Raw genomic sequence first — 7,811 nt, 5'->3', positions numbered from 1 at the left:
GGTGGCCCTTATCCTTTGATACTGGAGGGTTCTGAGCTGCCTCCTAAATAAACCAGTGTGTGTGTGAGTTGGATTTGGAGACCTAAGGAGACCAGTTGGGAAGCCTTAGCGCTGGCCCAGGTAGGGAGGATGGCAGGCTGAACAGTCAAGAAACATTTAAGAGTCCTAGTAGTTAGTAGTATTTTAAAGCCTGGAGAGCATCACCATTTTTAAAGGGTAGGAGAAAGAAGATGCACCCATGAAACCTACAGAGAACTGAGGCAAGCAAGTAAGTGGTCAGGATGTGGTCAAAGTCAGAGATGGAAATTCAAGGAGGAGGGTGCGATCGATGATGTCACGTTCTGGGAAGAGCTGCAAAGTGTGCATTGAATTTGGTAACAAAGAGGATATCGGTGACCTTGGCAAGTTCTCTTGTGCTATTTCATTCAGTCTTTCCTTCTGGAAGAGATAGGTATGATAGCAAAAGGTAGAAAGATACATGCAGTAAATCATTAACCGTTGTCTCCTGGTAGAATTGTGAATGATCATTTTGTCCTTCTTTGCTTAACTGTACCTTCCAATTTTTTTTAAACCACAAGCATGTATTACCTTTGTTATTATTTATGAAAAAAGAAATAAGAGACATGAAGGAGGAAGAACTCTGGGCCAGGGGCCCTCAGAACCTTTGGTAAGCAGCTCTCATCTTCTAATTCCTGTGTTGGCCAGGGAGGATCCTGCACGTCTAATATTCTTTATTCTCCAAGTCTTCTGTTTTAACACTTCGCTTTAACGTCGTATTTGCTAAACCACATCATGAGTACAGAGAATAGATAAGCAGGTAAACATGAATGAAACCATTAAAATTAAAATGATAGACCATTATTTTTTTCTATATGCAAGAATTTCACGATGAGTAGATTTCCTAGAACCATAACAAAGCAAGATTTTGGGGAAGAAAAAAACCTCATTCCCGTGGGTGGCATTGTACTTCAGAAGTTGCCTGTCCCCAAGACAAGGCAATTATATCAGAAACCAGGCTTTGTATCTAGTAATTGCTACAATGTGGCAACTGCAGTCCAGAAGAATCTGGTGTCAGTGACCTTGAATATAACCATGTAACTGGCTCCCCAACTTGAGCAATGATGCTTTAGATGCTGAGGATCAACTTCTTTTTTTTAAAAAATGGGGGCTTCCCTGGTGGCACAGTGGTTAAGAATATGCCTGCCAATGCAGGGGACACAAGTTCGATCCCTGGTCCGGGAAGATCCCATATGCCGCGGAGCAGCTAAGCCCGTGCGCCACAACGACTGAGCCTGTGCTCTAGAGCCCGCGAGCCACAACCACTGAGCCCATGCGCCACAAATACGGAAGCCTGCACTCCTAGAGCCTATGCTTCACAACAAGAGAAGCCACCGCAATGCGAAGCCCGCACACCACAACAAAGAGTAGCCCCTGCTCGCCGCAACTAGAGAAAGCCCACATGGGTTATGAAAACTTCAAAACTCTTTTGATAGCTCTTTCAAAATAATCTGAGTTCTGTTTTACTAAGACAAGCATTTTAAGATGAGACTCTCAAGATGGTCTTTGGAAATTTTTTAAACTTCAGATATACTTTCAAATATTAAAATTAAATTTTGGTCAGTACGTTAATTGGCACCTTATATTATCAGTGAAATTGCCTAAGATTAGACAGTTACGAATGACACGTTATGAATCATTGGGGTGATATTTTCCCCTGGGGCCTGGTGAACCACTGAAGCAAGCCTGTCATGGCTGCTGGCAGCCGTGGTTAACCCTAGACCCAGACGCGGAGTCGGCTTTGACAGAATGACTTCATTCTTCCATATATTTCAGGTGGGTATGCAAGATGCGTGCTGTTAATAGAAATCAGTGTTCACAGATTTGGCAATGCTGGACTCTCCCATGGTTTAAGTACAGCCCATATCTTTCCTAAGTGCATTGGAGGAGAAATCGTGTGTGTGTGTGATTGTTGTATACAAAGTTTAGGTCAATAATCAGGCGAGGGAGGGATCCAGAGGGCACATCTGCCAGTACGTGGAGTGGTTTTCCAGGGAAAGGTTAGGCTGCACTGTGCACATGCACCCACCCAGGGGATCCACCCAGCAGGGAACATGCCTCAGAGCCAGAGCAGGTAAGAGTGGGAGGGAACAGCTCTTTTCTGTGCAAACATCAGCCTTCAGGGCTGGCAACAAGGTATGGTTTGGCCTTTTTAGCACCCTGCAATAAATAAGTCAAGATGCCAAAGCAAGCATGTGGTTGACACCATTTGTAGAATTTAAGATCCAATGACTGATAATAAATAAACTCCTAGGCGCTCGTCCCTCTCGTGGGAGGGTGGCTTTTGATGATGATGGTGATGGTCACAAGCGCCCTCTCTCCTTCCTCGTCTCTGTGGTGAGGCCACGGTGAGGGCTCACTGACAGGCACCGAGGACCCCCTCTGCCTCCCTCGCAGTTTGGCTGATGAGGGAACCAACAGTGAGCAGAGATGTGTGAGCGGAAGTAGCGTGTCTACATGTGCCCGCCCCATGCTTTCTTCCTCCTCTGCCTTGGTGACCTGCAGGCCTCATTAGCAGAGTCTGCATCTCCAAGCCATTGCTGCAGCCCCCAGACTGTGATATGAGTGAGAAATAGGCCTTCACTGTGTAAAGCCAGTGACATTTGGTGTTTATTTGCAACGTTTTATAATATTTGCCTTTGAATAAGGAAGGAAGCATTTTACTTCCTGTGCCAGCAAAGTCGGTGTTATATTTCTATAAAAGTCCTTCCCAACCCTACCTCCTGATCCGTGATGCTCCTAAGGGTGCTGTCCCCGTCCCTGGGTCCCTGCAGCGCCATTCTGCCCATGGATGCACAGAAAGCCTTGGGCCCCGAGACACACCACTTATTTTGCCACCTGTGGGACAGCTAAGGGTGAGCGCAGTTTCTAGGAGAGATCTAGGAGGGAGGAAGTAGCTGTCATCATTCCCATTTTCGAATGGGGAACCAAGGCTGAGCAAGATGAAATCACTTGTTCAGAGCATACGGCTTTGAAGCCAGGCAGGGATTCCGGAAGCCTGCATTTTTAACCACTGTGCTAAGCTGTGCCTCAGGAGTGGGGTCAGCTTGACAAGTTCAAACAGACTATGTCCAGTGCTTTCCTTGCAAAATTACTGTGATTCTGTGAAAAGCATTTTTTTTTTCCAAATTGTGGATTGCAATCCATTATTGGGTCATGAAATCAATCTAATGACAGATTTTAAGAGAATATAATAGAAAATAACAGACTGCATTGGCCCCATTCACAGGGGTGTGGCTCCATGAAAACTGTGTTTGTCAGACTCACATATCATGGGTTTGATTGGGACATAAAATTCAGTCTTTTTCTACAGATTGTAGTCAACAGTCTGACAACACCACAAAAATTAGGCCTCAATTGTTTGTGAGTTTAATGGGAAAAGAAAATGTTACATTTGGGGGTAAGCTGTGACTCCTCATGGGCCAGCCCTCAGAAATGCCCCACTATACCTTTTATGTTTTAGACAACATTGTATTAGTTTCATGTGTACAGAAAGGGATTCTGTTAGATGTATAAACATACATCTATTCTTTCAGATACTTTTCCATTATAGATTATTACAAGATATTAAATATAGTTCCCTCTGCTATACAGTAGGTCCTTGTCGCTTATCTACTTTATGTACAGAAGTGTGTATCCATTAATCCCAAACTCCCAGTTTATCCCTCCCCGCCTTTCCCCTTTGGTAACCATATGTTTGTTTTCTATGTCTGTGAGCCCCGCTATACTTTGATCCCCAAAGTACAAGGTGAACAAGGCTGCTTTATTTATCCTACCAATGAAGGCACCAATGTCAGCATGCTCCCTGGCAACCAGATCTGCTCCAGCCCCCCAGAGCACCCAGATCGTTCTCAATGAATTGACCATGTCAGACAGTAGTCATCCCTTCCAAAGAGACCATCCCCAAGGCCTCCAGTACACTCATCTTCAGTGTGCCGAGAAATGCTTCCATCTATCTCTCCAAGTGCCAACCTCACCTTCCCTCTTCCCTCACACAGGGAATCCACCATCCACTAGCTCATCTCTCCCCTGCTTAGTCTCAACCTGCCTTGGATGAGATGCTCTGTTTTAGCTGGAGAATAGGATAGAATATGATACTCCTTTAAAGGAAAGCAAAGCAGAGTGAATAGGAAGTGAAATACAATTCACAGTGAGCAAGAATTTTGACATTGTGTGATATCGACAGCACTGTTTCTCAGACCTCAGTGTGCATGCAAACCACCCTGAGGACCTTGTTAAGTGCAGATCCTGAGTCAATAGGTCTGGGATGGAGCCTGAGATTCTGCATTTGTAACAAGTTCCCTGATGATTCTAGTGCTGCTGGTTCACAAAACACACTTTGCGTAGCGAGGGTCGGTCTCCACAATGGCTGGCACAGAATGGGTGCTCAAAACTATTTGCTGAATTGAATTAAATTTCAGGAGAAGCTGATTTTATGGCAGGACTCACCAGCAAGAGCAAGTGTGATAAGGTGAAGCAATCAGTTAAGCCAGTGGTTTGCAACCCTAGCTGCACATTAAAATCACTTAGGAGTCAGCAACGTGGATGCAACTAGAGATTATCATACCAAGTGAAGTATGTCAGAAAGAGACAAATACCATATGATATCACTTATATGTGGAGTCTAAAATACGGCACAAATGAACCTATCTACAAAACAGAAACAGACTCACAGACATAGAGAACAGACTTGTGGTTGCCAAAGGGGAGGGGGGTTGGGGAGGAAAGGACCGGGATTTTGGATTAGCAGATGTAAACAATTATATATAGGCTGGATAAACAACAAGGTCCTACTGTATAGCACAGGGAACTATATTCCATATCCTGTGATAAACCATAACAGAAAAGGATATAAAAACAAGAACGCCTGTATGTGTATAACCAACTCACTTTGCTGTACAGCAGAGATTGCCACAACGTTGTAAATCGACTATATTTCAATTAAAAAAAAATCACCCAGGAAGGCTTTTAAAAATCCCAGTGCTTGGGCCCCATCCTCAGCGATTCTGATTTACTTGGTCTTGGGGTAGAGCCTGCACAGCTACAATTTTTAAAAGGTCTCCAGATGATCCTAATATGCAGCCAAGTTAAAGAATTTCTAGAAAGAAAATTGTTGAATGCATGCTATGTACCAGGCGTTGTGAGCTGAGTGAGGCCCTAAGATAGAGTTGAGTGAGACCAGGTCCCTGCCCTCCGTGAACTTGCTGACTAACAGGGGAAATAGATCTGTGTGTGACTATAATGCCCAAAGTTGGGATAGTACATTTATGTATGCTTGTTTTGGAAATACAGATGAGAGAGGAACGGATTCAGTCTTGAGGAAGTTGGAAGGAAAAAAATGACTGCTCAAGAAGTGATAATATTTAAGACCTTAAAGGATGAGTAGGGGATTGTCAGGCAGACAAGGGAAGGAGCTGCCCCAAAGCTTCGTTCTTTCTCTTTGTTAGCCGTAGGGAGATGATATTTGGCCAGGACTCAGGATCCCAAATTCTGGACCAGCTGCCCACTGCTGCTTATGAGATTTATGAGGAAGATCCCTGCACAGTGAAGAAGGTCAGTCAGTGCCTGTTCTTTCTTTTTAGCAGCTAGGGGTATTTGGAAGGCCATATGTAAGCTGTCAGTAGGGTGCAGTCAGTAAAACAGCCCACAACAGATACTCAATGGAGAGAATTTGATAGAGGAACTAGTTACATGATAGAGTTGCTAAAAATCCAAACATAAGGCAACCCAGAGATTAGCAGAGAGCCCAAAAGCTGAAGGGACGTTAGGAGGTGGTGGAATTACCAGAACCCAGGGGCCAGAGTTGTCTAATGGGAGCTGGAAACACAGTAAGGACTGTACAAAGGGAGCTGGGCTGACCAAGGAGATGCAGCCAATGATGCGCACATGACAGACTCTGGTCCAGGGAGCTAGGGGATGCCTAGATTCTCCCTTCCTCCTGCTCCTCTGTCTCCTGACAGTGCATGCCATTGGGGAAACCCAGCCAGAAGTCAGTTGGCAAAGGAACCTAGGAGGTGTAGTTTTCAGGGGTCAGTCCCTGAAGGGTGGGAAATGAACCTAGATGCTTACAGACTTAATTGATACATTCTGGACTTCTGGCCCAAGGCTGACACCAAAATCAGCCTGAGAAGCCTCTCTGTCCCTTTTTCCTACATCTAACACTTTATCTTGGCCTAGAGCAGAGATGCTCAACTGATATGCTGGAGACACTTCCCTGATGGGGTCTGGGAGGCCAGAATCCCTAAGATGTTTACCTCCAGCTGCAAGAGGCTTTCTTTCATTACCCCAGGATCCCGGAAAATATGTTTTCTGTATGCCATGGAGTAAAAATATTTGGGAAGCAATGCTATAGGAAGAGGCAAAGAATGGAAGGTTCTGGAGGAAGCCCACACTTAGGAAGAGAAGGTGCTTCTAAAGCAGGGGCCCACCTTGAGGGTCTGCAAGGTGAGACAGTCCCAGACTCATCCAATTGTACTAGCCAGGAGAAAAGCAATCCAAGGAGGGAGCCAGTATCAAAAAGGAGAAGTATGATCAAAATCCACTCTCTTCACAGAATCCTGAAGATGGAAGACTAAATGAAACCAAAAGTTCTCCCAGCCTCAGGTTTTGAAAGAAGTAACAAGACACTAGCATGTCCTACATCTAGGGAGCTGTTAAGGAGCTGTTCCTCTCAGTTCCTATATGCAAAGAAACAGGGAAGTGGGGCCCATACACAGGAAAACAAAAACAAACCAAACAAACAGGCAATAGCAACTGCCTAGGAGAGAGCCTGGATTGTACTTAACAGACAAAGACTTCAAAGCTATCATTATAAACATATTCAAAGAATGGAAACCATGTTTTAAAGAAGTTAAAAAAGGGACTTCCCTGGTGGTCCAGTGGTTAGGACTCCATGCTTCCACTGCCAGGGGCCCAGGTTTGATCCCTGGTCAGGGAACTAAGATCCACAAGCTGCACAGCATGGCCAAATAATAATAATAATAATTATAATGTAGTGTTGGCCCTTTGGAAAGTAAAGGAAATCTTCAGGGTCCCCAAACAAACACCAAAATTAAAATCCTAGACTTGAGCAAAAAACAAAATGAAAACCAGATTGCTCTGAGGCAAATTACCAAATCAGTCCAGAGGTTCAGGAATTAGGTGGTCAGGAATAAACTTTGGGGCTGAAATTTAAAAAAAAAAAAAAGAAAAGAAAAAGAAATGAAAAAGGATTATGACAATGTTTCATGAAATAAATAATATCAGGGATTTCCCTGGTGGTCCAGTGGGTAAGATTCCGTGCTCCCAATGCAGGGGGCCCGGGTTTGATCCCTGGTCAGGGAACTAGATCCCGCATGCATGCTGCAAATAAGAGTCCGCCTGCCTCAACTAAAGATCCTGCATGCCTCAGCGAAGATCCCGAGTGCCACAACTAAGACCCAGTGCAGCCAAAATAAAGATAAATTTTTTTTTAAAAAAGAATATCAATAAAAAGACAAATTATTAAAAACACAAATGAAAATTCTGGGGTTGAAAAGTATAGTAATTGGCATGAAAGGGTCACTAGAGGGGCTTGACTGTAAATGCAAACTGGCAGAAGAAAGAATCAGCAAACTTGAAGATAGAGCAATAGCGATTATGCAGTCCAAAGAACAGAGGGAATAAAGAATGAGGAAAAATAAACAGCACCATGAGAAATATGGGACGCCATTAAACACGCTAATATACACTTAATGGCAATAACAGAAGGACCAGAGAGGGAGAGAGGAGCAAAA

The sequence above is a fragment of the Orcinus orca genome, chromosome 13 (genome assembly GCF_937001465.1).
Source record: "Orcinus orca chromosome 13, mOrcOrc1.1, whole genome shotgun sequence".
NCBI classification, from domain to species: domain Eukaryota; kingdom Metazoa; phylum Chordata; class Mammalia; order Artiodactyla; family Delphinidae; genus Orcinus; species Orcinus orca.
Note: the sequence above shows the minus strand (reverse complement) of the source record.